Raw genomic sequence first — 16,368 nt, 5'->3', positions numbered from 1 at the left:
AAAGAAAAAGCAAAAGTCAGGACTGTGGATGAGGATTTGAAGTGTGGCAGGCTGAGACCCCCTTCTGCAATCTGATATCTTGTGAAAATTTGAAGACCCAGTTTTAGAACTTGGCAAGTGTCCTCGCCAGAATCTTGACTCCCAGGAGTAGGTACCTACAGCTTTGATTACAATGAAAACCTTTCCACCCTGCTTTCCCCTCTGAACTATAGTGATCTCTGTAGTTAAAGCTGTTGACGGATTGTTTTACAGCAACTGTCATTACTTAATCCTCTTGTCTCTTGCAGAATGTCTGCATCTGCCACACTCTGGGACAGTCACCTAGTTAGGAAGGAAACATGGCTTTGTGCAAATGAAGGCTGTTGGTATTTTTTCAAAGCTACCAGAGACACTTTCTGATCTTTTAGATGACCATTGTTGCTCAAAACCAAAGGACTGTTTCCATTTTGTTGGTATTGGATATTATACCTCTCCGTGGTCTGTTAGAAGTTCCTAACCAATTCTTGGTTCTGGATTTTCATCCTTTGGCTAGGGAGCAGGAGACTTAGCACTGCCCTGGTTCCCAAATCTCCTTTGACGTGAGAGATTTCAGCTCTCAGTTTGACTGATTTAACTACAGAGAAATGAGTGCTTCTGCACAGAGGCTCTTCTTCCAGTGGAAATTCCATGGGGTTCTTTTCCTTCTTCTCAGAAAAAGAAAAGCGTTAAGAGTTCATCGCATGCGCAAACGTTATTGACTGGACATGGATCCTTGAGCCTCTGCTGCAAAGGCATGTTACACTGGTGGACTGTTAGCTTTACTCTCAGGTACTGACTTCTGTGGGTCTCAGTAGAATTGCTCCTAAATTATGCACAGTGGCTAACACTCTGTGGAAAGAAAACCTGCTCTTTTTTTTCTCACAAAAATTAAGTGAATCCTTAAAAATAACTCAGATATGTTTTTAACAAGATGTTTATGCTTCCAGTTTTAAGTAACACTGTTTGAAAAGCATGGTGTGTGTGTGTGTGTGTGTGTGTGTGTGTGTGTGTGTGTGTGTGTGTGTGTTCAGTGCTATACAGGAGGCTTGGCATGAAATAGCTGGTTGCCACTAGAGTTACAGCTGATAACTCACTGACAAAATTCATGCTGTCCCAAGTGTCCCTTTAATCCCAGGCTTCAGTGAGGGTAAGTAGTCTCTGAGAATAAGACATTCTGGAAAAATGATTTCCAGCATGTACAAGCCGTCCCTCAAAAACACCTCCTGCTCTAAAAACATGGAAATGGCGGATAGTTAAGAACTATTCACAGATTCCTTAGGCTAAAATCCCCTCTGTCATCAACAAATGAAGAAATCCAAGTCTTACCTATGGAGCTCTGGATGAAAACGTAGAGTCACGCCTGTCCTTCACTGTGAAACAAGAAGTGTCCCCGTTAGTGATGATCAGCAGTCCTGCACATATAGTATAGAGTTTAAAAGTTCCCCTACCCTCAAGCTTAAAGAGGACTTGGTTCATGCTCGGAGACAGCCACTGGGTTCTTGCTGCTTGCCCCCAGGGTCCTCAGGCTCCCAAGGCTCCCATCCATCACTTACCTCTGGGCTCTTGGCGGAGATAGGGTGTGAGGGGCAGCCCTGCTTATATAGGAACAGAAGTGCTGATGCTGCAGCTCCCTCCTCTTTGTCAGGGCCAAACACTTGGCAACAGGAACCCTCGGCGAAGTTTGTAGCGACATTTGGCATCTTCGGATATAATTAGAAGTATTCATATCATTCAGAGTATGTGAACCAATCTCCTATAAATAATTTGACAAGGACCATTTTGCCCTCTGAGAATGCTTTCTAGTGTGTTGGGAAGGGAATCTTTGACAGCGCCTGGTGGGCCTTCTCATAAGTTAGTTCTTAAGAGTTATATTCAATTTGGCAAACTGTCATGCACGCCTGTCCTGTGCTGCCAAAGATCAGATGCCCAGCAACTCACTTTCCTTATTTGTTCCAACAGGAGCCCCCACACTGCATTCCCTTGGGCCGTCGCCAGGGCTCATCCTTGGAGCCTGACTAGGGCAGCAGAGCCAAATCGAGAAGAACCTTTATGCTGAGTCTCCACCATTGGACCAGTGCCCACCCTGCCAGCATGCTGAAGAATTGTTATTAGAAGTTAATGCATTCATCATAGGGAAAAATACGGAAAGAAAAGAGAAAATGCACCTAGACTTGTCTGGAGAGATAGCATGGGGGATGTAAAAGGGGTCATACTTTATATACACTCATGTCTTAACAACCTGCCTTAATGTTAATGTAGCTGATTCAGGCTATTAGTATAATTAACATCCTTATTTTTTAAAGAAAATATTTTATGGCTATGCTTTTAAAGTTAAAATCTTCCTTTATAAAGTTATTTACATTGAGATATAATTTCTATATGGCCTAACTTATTCATTTTAGGTAAGAATTATGATTTTTTTTAACTTCACTATTTGCTTTAGCATGCAAATATTCGCTGACCATGAAGGCAGGGATGTCGTACAGCTAGAGTCCCAAGAGCTTTGGCAACCGTGTATAATTCTGTAGCCACATATATCTTATTGGCAAAATCAACACTTTATAGACGAGGCTAAATTTCTCCTTTATTTTGTAAAACCCAGACTTTGAGGGTGCATTTTCTTATGTAGTTCCTGGGAAAACTAAATTGGTAAAATTGTCATAAAAAATTGGCTCGTAGACAATGGACACTCTAAATGTTTAAAGTGTACTTTAGGTACTTGCCAACTTACTTTTTCTGCTCTTAGTTCATTTCTTCCATTAATGTGTAAACAATATGGAAATTTTTCACAATATACAGAAGTAGACTAATCTAATGAATGCAGTGTATTTCTGATGGGTTGTTCATGGTCCAGTTTATTAGTATCATCTTCCATCCCCTCATTACTAGATTACATTACTAGATTATTTTGAAATCATGTACTATAAAAAATCTGGGTAGGATTGCATGTGCTTGAGATAAAATTTGCGTTTTCAAGTTCTGAACAACTTCTTGCGGTCTAATAATGCTCTGCTGTAGCAGCTCCAACTTCTAGAACTTGGATCTTCTAGAAGACCTAAATTAATAGGCAAATTAAATTTCGTGTAAAGGCTTCCTTTATGTCTTTGATCCTCTGGGTGCACTGTAAAGGGATTTCTAAAACTTGGAGATTCAGGGTCATACCTATGTTACTTTATATTTTCAAACTAATGATTTTAAGGAAAATGTTAGTTTCGTAATTTATTTTTAATTAATTCTTAATTAAATTCTGTAATTAACTAATAGTTTACAGAAGCATTATTATTCCTGCCCTTTCCACTGTTCTGTTCTTCCTGTGTGTGTGTGTGTGTGTGTGTGCCCACATATGTGCACACGTGTTAGGATATGAGATTGGTTTCTGGATTCCATACTTTCTCCCATGTTTTCATGCAAAATAGCACATAGTTTTCCATGTCTTTTGGGAGAATTTTTTATTATTTATTTATTCATTTCAATGTTGTTTTGACGATTTGTTAAGTCCGGATCTGAGCTTTAGAATCCGGTTGTCAGGTGTGAAAACCCTCTGTGGAATTCCGATTTGGATCAAGTTGATTTAACAGGTTCATTGGACAAGCACTGAGAGTTGTGAGCTGGTTCCTTCCCTGGGTGTGATATATTTTAGGTTTACTCCAAGTCATCATTACATTTCCTCTCTAGCACTTTTCCAGGTCTTAGATATTTTGCTAGGATTTTTTTTTTAATTGTTGAATGTATCTATTTTTTCTAGTACACTTTTTGCTCATTGATTACTGACATATGCCAGACACTGGATATTCAGAACTACAGTTTTGTTTGTGGGAGCAGTTTGCCCAAGTAATTCAGAGTCCTCTGCACTCAGGGTAGGGAGGTGACACTCTTTGGGGTGATAAGACGCCAACACAAGCTGCTGTGTAGGGCTTCTGGAATAGCTTTTTAAAAATATAATTTACATATTCTTATTTTATGTACATTGGTGGTTTGCCTGCCTGTATGCCTGTATGAGAATGTTGTATCCTTGGAACAGGAGTTACGGTCAGTTGTGAGCTGTTACGTGAGTGCTGGGAATTGAACCCAGGTCATCTGAAAGAGCAGCCAGTGCTCTTAACTGTTGGGCCATCTCTCCAGCCTCCCAGAATGGCTTTGTTTTTATAAACAGAAGGAGGATTCCATGTAACACCTTTGTTTTCCCCATCCTCCCATTTCCCTATGTAGAACACAGGTGAACAGCTGGAGACAGTCTTTAATGAAGGGTCAAAAGAATTTTGGAGAACTTAGCCTTGATATTTCTGAGCTAAACTTTTCTAGAGAGTCATTCACTGGTGGGTCATAGAGTATCGGTGTTTCATGGGTTATCCTTGCACTTGAACTCCAAGGCACCCCAGGTCTTGCCACTAGTGATCTTGCCTGCCAGGAGGAAGCCTCAGCCGAGCGCCTCAGCCCTGAAACATGGCAGCCATCCCTTCCAGTGGCTCGCTCAGCTTGGGCTTCTCGTCCAGCAACAGTTCTGAGTACCGGGGCACTCTGTGCCCCACTCTCCGGGTCTTCCCAAGGCTGACCCGGGCCACTGTGAACCAGCTTTTTTTTCAGGAAGTCTACTCTCCTATTCATGGCCATAGTGTTAGAGTCTTCTGAGCAGAATACCTCCCGGCCTTCAGAAGCCAGATCAACAGTAGCCTGACTCCTGAGACCGTGAGTCATCCATCATGGCCAGGTCAACACCAGGTCCCTGTCCTGACCTGTCAGAATCAGTAGCCTGCCCAAGCTTAAGTGGTGCTAGGCCATAGCCCCACCTTCCAAACCCTCCCTGTAAACTAGGACGCCTGAACGGATACCAGCAGCAATGGAGTTTGGTTCATAGCATTTAACGTTATTGGCCCCATAACTGTGCCTTGCACAAAGCAGAAAATAAACTCACAGCAGCTGTCCTGAAAAGAGAGAAAGAGAGAGAGAGAGAGAGAGAGAGAGAGAGAGAGAGAGAGAGAGAGAGAGAGAGAAAAGAATCATTCATTTCTTCTGTTATGCTTTTACATCTCTTGCACCCTCTGCTGAATTCCCTCATTGCTTCTTTTTTAATGGTTTGGTTTTTATGACAGAACCTCTTGTAAAGCAGGTTGTCCTCAGACTTTTGTAGCCAAGGCTGGCCTTGAACGCCTAATTCTCCTGCCTCCACCTCCTGAGTGCTGGGATTATAGACACATACCTGGCTTTGCTCCGTAATCACTTCTAATATATATATATATATATATATATATATATATATATATATATATATGTATATATATTTGAATTTTCAGTGCATCCTTTACAAATAATCACAATTTTGTGTTTTCTTCCTCTCTTCATTTATGTGTTATTTTCCTTCTCTTATTTCATTGTCTGTGACATTAAGGAAAATGTTGAATATTATCCAATATATTATTGTACGAGTATCTTTACTTTGCTCTTATCTTTATTTGTATAAAATGTTTCATTTTATAACTTTTTTGATAGACATAATAATAGCTGTAAATTTCCATGGGAAATAAACATGATATTTTGATGCATGTATATGTTATGTATTGCATCTGAAGTCTTCTTTTTTAAGTACTCTTTTTTAAAAGATTTGTTTATTTATCTATTTTATGAGAGCACTGTATCTATCTTCAGACACACCAGAAGAAGGCATTAGATCTCATTACAGATGGTTGTGAGCCACCATGTGGTTGCTGGAAATTGAACCCAGAACCTTTGGAAGAGCAGTCATTACTCTTAACCACTGAACCATTTCACCAACCCACATCTGAAGTCTTATCTAGCCTAATACTTGTTGTATTTTTATGTTTTATATAACAAAAATCAATAAAATAATTCAAGTTCTATGCATTTACTTAAGAAAATTGAATGCATGCTTTAAAAGTGTTTATTTTCTTTTAAATTGTACTCATGTGTATGTGTCTCTATGTGCTTGTAGTACAGGTGCCCAAGGAAGCCAGAAGAGGAGGTTGGTCCTCTGGGCCAAGAATTAAAAGGCAGTTCTGAGTTGCCTAATGTTGGTTCTGGGATCCAAACTTAGGTTCTCTTCTAGAGAAGTACATGATTTTAACTCCTGAGACATTTCTCCAGTCCTTTAACACAAGTTTATACAAAAGTTTGCACATGAAGTTCACAAAAACACAATTCATCATGGCCCAAAGTGGAAAGGATCAAATGTCCACCATCTAGCAGGTGTGTAAGCAGACTCTGGTATGTGTGCTCGATGGAACGTTAGCTCTGTAGAAAGGGAGGAAGTGCTGGAAGGTGCTACCATGTAGAGAGGAACCTTACACTTCTATGCTAAATAAAAGGACTAGAATACAAAGGTCCCATATTTAATGATTCTACTTACATAAAATGTGGCATATGAATACAACCTTCTTTATATTTTTTAAAAGACATTTTCACTTAGATGTGTCATTGTGTGTGTGTGTGTGTGTGTGTGTGTGTGTGTGTGTGTGCCCAAGCACAAATATGTGCCTCGAGAGTGCCATGCCTGTGGAGACTAGAAGGTGTTGATCCCCTGGAACCAAAGTCACAGGCAGTGGTGAGCCTGCCAGTGTGAGTTCTAGGAACTGAACCCAGGTCTTCTGAAAAGGAAGGAAGTACCCTTAGCTGATGAGCCACCTCTCCAGCCCCTCTTTATTCTTTTGCCTCAAATTGTTATTGTGAGATTTGTCCATAAGGTTAAAGGTACTATATTTTGCATTCATTGCTGTACAGTATGATAACAGTATTAAATAATAAATATGACTATTTATCAGCTGTAGATGAATTTTTGATTATTAGTGGGTTTTTTGCTACAATTTTAACTTTGTTTATCTGCATTCATTTTTATATGACATACGGTGATGTGATATTTGTAATATTTGTGTAATATTTAGAATTAGCCTAGATCTACCCCCCTTAATATCTTTAGTGAACTTTTTCATGCATTGAAAATGACTCATTGTAAGAATACACCAAGTTCAATAGGCTTACAGAACTGTATCCCTATTTCTATAATGATCTTAGAGCCTGTCTTTGAGAGGTTCTTAACAATAATTTGAGCTCTTCAATCCCTGATCAACTCTTTGTCTGTACATTTTTGGCTTTTCTGGAAATTTCATGTTGGTGGAATCCTGCAATGGAGTCATTTGTGTGTGGTTCTCCCACCCCTGCCCTCCATGTTCCCACAATGCATCTCTCTTTGTTGGTGGCAGCACAATAACACCTGCCCTACGTGGATTCTTCTCCTCACTATGAATACACACAGGTTTCTGGGTGAGCAGGTGTTTCCATTTCTCTTGGGTAGCTATCTAGGACCTGGATTTCTGTGTGTTTTACTTTTTTGGAAATTCATGAATTCTTTCCCACAGTGGCTGTACATTTGTCATTTCCATCAGCAGTAAACAACAGATCTGATTCTGTTCCTGCCTCCTGTACTTGTGCTCTGCCTCCTTTGATTGGTCCCCAGCTACTGGGTGTAAAGTGGTTCCCGCCTGTGGGTCGGATCTGATTTCCTTAATGCACAATGATGTGAATGTCTTTCTCATCTTTATCATTTATCATTTATACATATGTGTGCATTTGTAATCTCCACATCTTTAGCCTATTTGAAGCAATGTTGTCATTTTCTTCTTATTTTATCAGTTGCTAGTTCTTTATATATGTTTTATCTATAAGTCATTAATCAGACAGATGATTAATGGGTAGTCTCTTCCTATCTGTGAAAATCTATTAATTTCTAAATTTATCAATGAAGCTCAGTTTATCAATTTTTTTTACATACCACAGTTTTGGAGTCAGATCTTCCAAATTTTTGTTATACAAAGTCACAAAAGTCTTCTATTTTTTTCTGATAGCTATTTTATACTTAAAGTTCTTTCATTTGCATCTGCATCCTCATTGATGTAAATTCCTGCTTATGGGCTGACAGCTTAGTTTCTTTCACCACTTATATCTAATGGTTGGTGTTGTTTGTTAAAATGGCCAGCCACGCTCCGTCGATGTGCCTTGGTAACTGCAGAAGTGTTTGATGCATATTTTCTTATTTCAAGATGGAAATGACCTGCTTCTTTAATTTTTTTAGATTTATTTATTTTATTTTATGCCTTTGAGTATTTTACCTGAATATATGTGCACCATGTGTATGCCTGGTATCAAAGAGGATAGAAGAAGGCAACTGATCCCTTGGAACTGGAGTTTCAGATGGTTCTGAGTCATCACGTGGATGCTGGGAATTGGACAGGGGGTCATCTGCTAGAACAGTCAGTGCTCTCAAGCACTGAGCCAACTTTCTAGCTCTAATGATCGACTTCTTCTAATTCTTATTCCTCTTCCCCTTCCCCTTCCCCTTCCCCTTCCCCTTCCCCTCCTCCTCCTCCTCCTCCTCCTCCTCTTCCTCCTCCTCCTTCTTTCTAAATGTTTACACTTTATTTTAGAATTCAGAACATAGGGATATAGCCAGAATATAGGAGCCAAGAAAAACATATGTGACTATTTTGCCACAGAAAATTGTTCATTTATCTTAGCTATGATCTGAACATAGAAGTTCATGATGAGTCCATATCAGTCAAATGATATAACTATATTGCATATGCCATTGATTAACTTTAGGAGACTAAGTTAAAGCTTTTTTTTTTTTTCAAGACAGAGTTTCTCTGTGTAGCCCTGGCTGTCCTGGAACTCACTCGGTAGAACTCATAAATCCGCCTGCCTCTGCCTCCCAAGTGCTGGGATTAAAGGTGTGCACCACCACGCCTGGCACAAACATAGTTTTAATTCTGTTTTGTATTGTTAAATTGTTGATTTGATGTAAAGGCTTTGTCCATGGTACAATTAAACAATCATGGAAAATATTTTTTCTTCAAGAATTAGTCACCACAATGATTGGCCTCTTAAGTGAATACCCGTATATGTTCAAAATTCCAGAAGCACAGACTACACAGTAGACAGCAGCCTTGTGCTTTCCTGGTACCCAGGCCTGAAAAACAAGGATAACTATTAGATTTTGTGTCTTTCAAAAAGTGCTGCAGGTAAATAAAGGACCACACATATCCTCTCATCCCTGAATATGAGTAATTTTTGTGAGTGCTTTCGATTGATGCTTTAACTTTTCCCACTGAATAGGAAAAAACCTAATTAAATTAACAAAAAATAATTAAGATATAATTAGCTTTAATTAAGTTTAATTTTCTCTCCACAGTAAGAAGTGAAATACTAAGGATTAATATTTCATTATATTCATTTAAATTTAGATTATCTTTGTAGAGAGAAATTAAATACTAACTAATAAAATTTTCCAGGTAGTTGAGCTTCTGGAGTAGGGCAGAACACCAACTGTTATAATATCTGAGATTCTTTTTATTCTTTCAAGAAATAACTTTCACATCCTTTCATGAGGTCAGTACCATGCTTAGTGAACTGTATATCAGATATGGGAAGCGTTTAATTTCTCTTATTAGTGCTACAAAGCTTTATATTTACTTTTTGAAAAGATTTATTTTGCTTATGAATACGAGCGTGAGTGTCTGCAGGAGTTTGTAAAGATACCTGTGGTGTTCCGCAGAGGGTGTCAGCTCCTTTAAAGCTGCAGTTACAGGCAGATGAGAGCCAGCTACCTGTCAGGGGTTCTGGGGATCTGAGCTCCAGTCCTCTGGAAGAACAATGAGTATAGTTAACAGCTGAGCCACCTCCCAACCCCCCACATTTACTTTATAATTGTTAAACTGAAGTTATCTGTGTCTTGGGGATATTTGGTCTATTATTTTCTACTGGGTATAAGTTTAAAGTCCTCCATATGTTTATGACAGATTCGTTACATTGGCTTATTTAGCTCAAAGACATTTGTTAACCGTATAGAAATTTCTGCTTGCTATATCTTCATGGTAGATTGCATTTAAAAAAAAAACAAACAGGAATGGACTGTACGTGTTTTGCACTGTTTTGCTTTGAATTCTATTTTCCTCTCATGTCAGTCATACTATCTTTGCCTTTACACTTTGGTAGCACATATACAAACTGCTTTTTCTCCTACTCGTATTTTCAACCTTCCTGATTTACCTTATCTCACATCTAACATTTATGAATCCACTAGCTGGTATGGCTAAGTCATAATGAAACGCCTAACTTTGTATTGTTAGTGTAAACTAATAAAAATAAAAACAGCTAGGTATGGTGGCACTTGCCTTTAATACTAGCACTTGGGAGGCAGAGCCAGGTAGACGTCTGTGAGTTCTAGGCCAGCCTAATCTACATGGAGAATTCCAAGTTACGCAGGAGCCTGTCTCAAAAATAATGAAATAAGATAACCAAGTAGTGAGTTGGAAAATACATTGTGAGGTCCCTGTAGTGCGTAAGTTTTAGACATCAAGCTGGCTCGTGTGCCTTTGATGATGTGCCCAGTGGTTGGCTAAAATATCAATGTAGCTGGATGGGTATCATTTCTCATTATTTTATTCAGGCCACCTAACCTCTCTCAACCTGAGTCTACTTATCTGTAAGGAAGGAATTGCTTTGCTTGCCCACCTCTTTCAATATTAATTTATTTAATAATGCATGTAAATATTTTAAATAGTACTTGGCAGTGTTGAATGTACTTACTAGTTGTTTAGGCTCCTGTAAAGGAGGGGTTGTATCCTGCGGGCGGTGGATGTGCCCTGCCATGTTTTAAATGAGGAACTGACCTTAAGATTTGTCTTAGGCACAATCACACTGCAAGCACGGACGAGGGATCAGAGGTCTGGAACAGAGGTGGAGGACCTGCTTACACAACGGTGCTGTTACAGGAAGAGTTGAAGACTCAAGCTAAGGCATCAGATGTGGGGTTTGAAGAGAAGGATGCAATATTTAGGTTGTAGACTTGACTGACCCCACTAAGAGAGAATGAAAAATAATTCTAGATGCCCAGAAACCACTTGAATTGGTTCTGCTCGAAGATAAGTAGAAATAAATGGGATTTCCTCAGATTGAAAGAAATACTTCCCTTGGAACGAGAACAGACCTGGAAGCAATATGTAGAGGTTTCTGGGTAGATAGCTGCAATAGTGAGCGTCCCCCAAAGAAAGCAAGCTTCCAGGAATGAGATTTTTTTTCAGTGTCAAAATAGATTTTTTAAATGTGGGATTTAAACAGTATGAAGCTCCTATGAAGGCGGGTTGATCATTAGAAGGTCGGTTCTTGTGTATATGATTAGTTAGTGTGTGACCAAAGTGGCCTTTGATGTCACGAGAGGAAAGGAAGGGCAATTTAGTGAGCAGGGTTGAGATTTACCACTTAGAAAAAAAAGAAACAAATTCTTCCCTGTGTGTTCCTATTTATGGCAGTCTGTTATAAGGGGTTTGAACTCTTGACCTGAAAATAAAGAGAAACTGGAAAGAGCAGATGTGAACATGTAGAATGTTTATGCCTGGAGAGGAAAGACACCTTTTCCTTCCGGGCTAAGATCGTTTCATGTGCTAGGCAGGCTGGCACCGCTGCACTGCACACCCAGCTCAGGACAATCTCTAATAGGGCAAAAGTACCTTCTATTTGTGAAGCAGGCACTCTCAAAAACTAACTTTTCAGTGCGTGACACAACGGACATCAACAAATTAGATAAACAGCAGCCTTGGGAAAACTATGGGCAATGCTTATCAGATGGAAACTGCGTTCACTCCTATTCAGAAATGAATTAAGGAGAACAGAAAACCCATGCAAATAGAAAGTAGAGGTACAGAATAGAAAAGAGGGTTCTCCGAACAGGGCACGCCAATGACGGGTAAATTAAAACACGCTGTACTTCAATAGATGCAAGGATGTTAGAGCACAGGTGTATTTTATCAATTAGGTTGACAAAGAAAGTACTCAAAAGTAACAAACAGTAACGTGGAGGAGTGGATATTTTCATTCACTGGAAATAAGGGTGGAGGAAGCCTTCTGGGACAATTGGTTGCATCATGGAAATCTAAAGTTGCCATGATTTTACTTCTCATTGTATCCCGTGAAAGGACATCATGATTAGCGCTGTGCACTTAGCATTACTTCTAAATCTCAAACTTTGGGAGACAAATATCTCTTCAGTGACTTTGTGTGTTTAATTAGGTGACCACCTGTTAAGTGATGGGGCTGATGATGTGGTCAGTGGTTGGAACCTGACACTCGTTTTAATCTGTGATTTGGACTGCCACAGCCCATTTTTTCCACTGGTTCTCTGAGCTACAATTCTGAAAACTAAAATCCCTGTAAATACTCATAAAGCATGAGGGGGTACTGACGGGTCTCTACAAGAAAACTAACTAAACGCCGAGACGTACTTCATGACTGATTAATTATTGTTGTATTTCTAGTCCTTCTCAAATACATAAATAACTTCTACGTGGGTCCTGTGCGGCAGGCAGCTCTTTATTTTAAGTTAGAAACCCTTCCAAGGTCTGGCACAAATCCTTGTCCTTGCTATTCTTGCTAGTATCCACTTACAATTAAGCCCAGGGCAAGCTTCGAGTTACTGTCTCTAATGATCCTGGAGCTTTGAGAGTCACTACCAGACATCAGCTTGCAATTCCTAAGATTCCCCCTTGCCCCAAGAGTCCCTCTGTTTCTCTCCACCCAGTAAGTAAAAGCAGATGGATTACAGCCACTTCAGACATCTTGTTCTGAGGTGGAAATGGGACATTATCTTGTCTTCCACTAAAGGAAACAACTTGCCTTTCAAATGCCTTGTTGGCACAGATGTGTTACCTACATTCTTCTGTGAATATTACAGAAGTTTGTTTTTTTTGGTTGTTGTTGGTAGTGGTGGTGAGTAGTATTCCATTGTGAAGGTATACGGCGCCTTATCATCTTTTCTTACTTTAAGTTTGCTGTTTGATTGTTTTGTTCTAGTTGTGAGATGGCCTTACTGTGTTGCCTTGGATAGTCTTGAGTTCGAAATTTGTGACTTAACTAATCTCAATCTCCCCAGTAGATGGGACCATATGCTTGTGCCACCATTCTCAGCGTGTGTGTATATCCCCTTGCTGATGAATGTTTTTATTACCTTTTTTGTGAATATATCTTTCATTTCTGTTGCTTAAGTAGCAGGAAGTAGACATCCTAGATAAAGAGCTCAAAGTATATTTATAAGAAATTGGCAAACTTTCTTCTTAAAAAATACAGTTGTCCACCCTCCTAGTAAGCAGTGTCTGGGGGACATCAGAAGCTCAGAAGTCTGTTCAACAATGTGACACCATTAGTTTATGTAAATTAATCATCCTTGCAGGTTTGTTATGGAGTCTCCTTGTGATTTTAATTTGTTTCCCTTGACCGACCATATTGAATGTCATTTAATATAGTTATTAGACCTTAGAATATCTTCCTCGTGAATTGTCTCTTTTCTCTCTTTTGCTCAGTGTTGTTGTGTTGTGCTCTTTGGATACGGAATCTATGGCATCTGCATCTGCAAGTCACTTATTGAATACATGTAAAGCATCTATTTTCTCTACTCTTGCTGCCTGTCATTTTTGTGTTCCCAACAGTGGCCTTGATGACCCATTAGATGAGCTTTTAAAAAAATCATTTTATGTGATATGGGTCAAATGTAGAACCTTGCACATAATAATAGGAAAGTGCTCTACCACAGGGCTCCATCCCAACAATAGCTTTAATTTGTCATTTTTATATTTCATATGTGTGTGTGTTTTGTTATTTTTGAGAGCTCTTGCCTCTCATCACCAAGATAGCCTCTGTGTTCCTTCTAGAAGGTTTGTCTTCTTAAGATTTGCACTGTCTATTATTTGTCTTGAAATAATTATATTTATTTTCCACATACATATATAATTCATTTAGCATTCTTTTTGCAAAGATTATTTGCTTTCAGAGTTGAAATTAGCAAGTTAGTAAAATGTCATTTGACTATATAAATATTGGATGTATTTCAAGCTCTCTATTTTGTCTCATTTATCACTTTTCTAAATTTTAGTGTTTATTTCTGTCAATATGTGCCTTGATGTATAACGAAAAATTAATAATGTTATCATTACAAGATTCCATCTTTATTTCTTATAATGGATAGATTTTTAAAGGCTATTTTATCATCTATCCACAGAGCCATTTTTTTTTTCATTTATCTTGTGGTTGCTGTTTATAATATGTATTTTCCCCATTCTTTTATGTTCAATTATTTAGTACTTTGGCTTATACAAATGGCCTTTTAGGATCATGTTTTTTAAAGGCAGCCAAATAACCTCTATCTTTTAATTTAATTATTTAATACATTTACATTTAATGTTGTTTTTAAAATACGTTTTTCTTAAATGTGTCATGACATTTTTGTTCCTTCTCTTGCACTGTTTCATAATATAATTTTTGTGTGGTACTGTGGATTAAATGAGGACTCTATACATGGAGGTAAGCACTCTGTCACTGAGCTACATCTCTAGTCTATAATGTAACATTTTAACTCATTGAATGACCTTTGAGTTACATGCTAATGACTGCTTTATGTTTTATCGTATGTGCTTTAACTTTTCAGCTTTAGATTTTTATTAGTTCAGTTTTATGATAATATTTAAGACTATTACCTCTTATGCTGCCTTATTCCCTTTCCTCGGCTTCATCATTTTATTTTTATATGTAATATATCTCTTAATATTACAAACTCAAAAATACATTGTTAGAATTATTATTTTACTATCTGAATTCATTTCCTTGCTCAACACAGCTTTGCTCCCATATGTCTCCTTTGTGCTATATTGCCAAATGTATTACATTTATTTATGCTGCCTGTGTTTATGATATCCATTTATGACTACAAGCCTAATATTACATTGCAGTTGTATTCCTTTATAGTTTTTTTTAATTAGGTAAGAAAGAGGAAGTAAATATCTACGTAGTGTATTTAGGAGGGGATATGGGAGTGGGAATATTGACACTTGTGGAGGACAGAGGAAAATGCCCCTATGTCCTGCTTTGTCACTCTCTGCCTTATTCTTTTGAAACAGAATAACTCACTAAGTCTGGAGCTAGGGTTGGGGCCAGGAAGGCCCAGTGGTCTTCCTTTCTTTGACCCACAGAGCACAGGGTTGCAGGTGCACACGGCTATGCTTTTCACAGGAGAGGCAGGGATTATACAGCAGGAGCCCCTTTACCCTGAGCCATCTCCCTTAGCCCTTACATAGTCTTTTTATTTTGTATGAGTTACCTTTTCTTTCTTCAGTGTGAGATGTCCCTGGTATGGTGATTAATTCCTCTTGAAACTTTAGTGTTTTCCATTATGCCCTTGGACTGTGGATCATATTCAAACCTTAAGCTAGATCTTTGCAACACTGCTGTGTGGAGAGAAGAAGGGTGATGTCACTGACTGCTTCCAGGGAGGTGGTATATATACATCCTGGTCCCCTTCTATTGACACCCGAGTGGGCTACCCCATTTCTTTTGGATATGGGTAGTTTCTTATTGCTGGGAAGAGACTAAAATGATAATCATAATCTTCCTTGGGAGTCTTCTGACAGAAGGGCAAGACACTTGCTCTCAGATGGTAGGTGTGAAGGATTACAATGTTATCTACCTTGATGCCACCTGATCTGATACTAACCAGCCAGGATGAATCCCATCTTCCCAGTAGTTCTCCTTTGACAGAACCCCAATGGTATCGAAGCACCTTATTCCAAAAGCATAAAGTGAATTGCAGGCTTTACATGGAACATTTGCTGGGGATGGGTGAGGCAGTGCTTCTGTGTCATTAGGTATGCCTAGAACAGTTCTTGGTTACAGTTGTTTGTTGTTTTTTTGTTTTTTCTAGGCTGTCCATTTCTTGTCGTCTTCTTAGATTGTAGGTCCTAGAGATAAAGAATATTGTTGGGCTTTATCCACCCTCCTTTTCATTCTTTATCCCCCTTTCAGTATCCATTGGTGTTTCTGTGTTGTCTGCTTCTTTAATATTGAGTGTAGGCATATGATGAAACACAGCAAAGCCACAGACTTCACCACTGACCATCCTGAACCTTAAGGTCCTCCATCTTTTCTGTCTATCAGAGTGCCCTACATTAATTTGAAGTAGAATATCTGGGGTGGGGGTGTTAGTTGTATACTTACTAGGAAAAACAGGTAATGAAAGAACTATTCCATTTCCTAGGAAGGGAAAGGTTTTCTTACTAAATTTGTGAAAGAGACTGTGTTAAAATTTCCTCTGCGTGTAGATCCAGTTTTAGATGGTGTGTGTATAGCATAACACTGTGCATGGTGCAGATAAAATTCTTATTAAACTTTCTCATTCGTTCTGCAAACATTTCTTAACCACTTGTGGTGTGTCAGGCCATGCCTGACTTACCACACACTCAACAGTAGCCAGATGCACTGTCTGTCACTGTAGAGCTTATGTGTTAGCAGAAGGAGGCAATCAAT

The 16,368-nt window shown here is 38.8% G+C and overlaps 1 protein-coding gene across 1 annotated transcript in view; it reads right to left on the bottom strand.

Annotated features, from left to right (window-relative positions):
• The window catches only part of Myh8 (myosin, heavy polypeptide 8, skeletal muscle, perinatal), a 31,511-nt gene extending 29,829 nt beyond the window's left edge, over nucleotides 1-1,682 (bottom strand). The window contains exons 1-2 of the mRNA NM_177369.3: nucleotides 1,572-1,682; nucleotides 1,345-1,388 (exon numbers count right to left, since the gene is read on the bottom strand). The gene's annotated coding sequence lies outside the window, so the exon portion shown is untranslated. The remainder of the gene's footprint in view (nucleotides 1-1,344; nucleotides 1,389-1,571) is intronic.
• Between the last annotated feature and the right edge of the window lie 14,686 nt (nucleotides 1,683-16,368).

The sequence above is a fragment of the Mus musculus genome, chromosome 11, assembly GCF_000001635.26.
Source record: "Mus musculus strain C57BL/6J chromosome 11, GRCm38.p6 C57BL/6J".
In the NCBI taxonomy this organism is placed as follows: Eukaryota; Metazoa; Chordata; class Mammalia; order Rodentia; family Muridae; genus Mus; species Mus musculus.
This window is presented reverse-complemented; position numbering and strand designations above follow the sequence as displayed.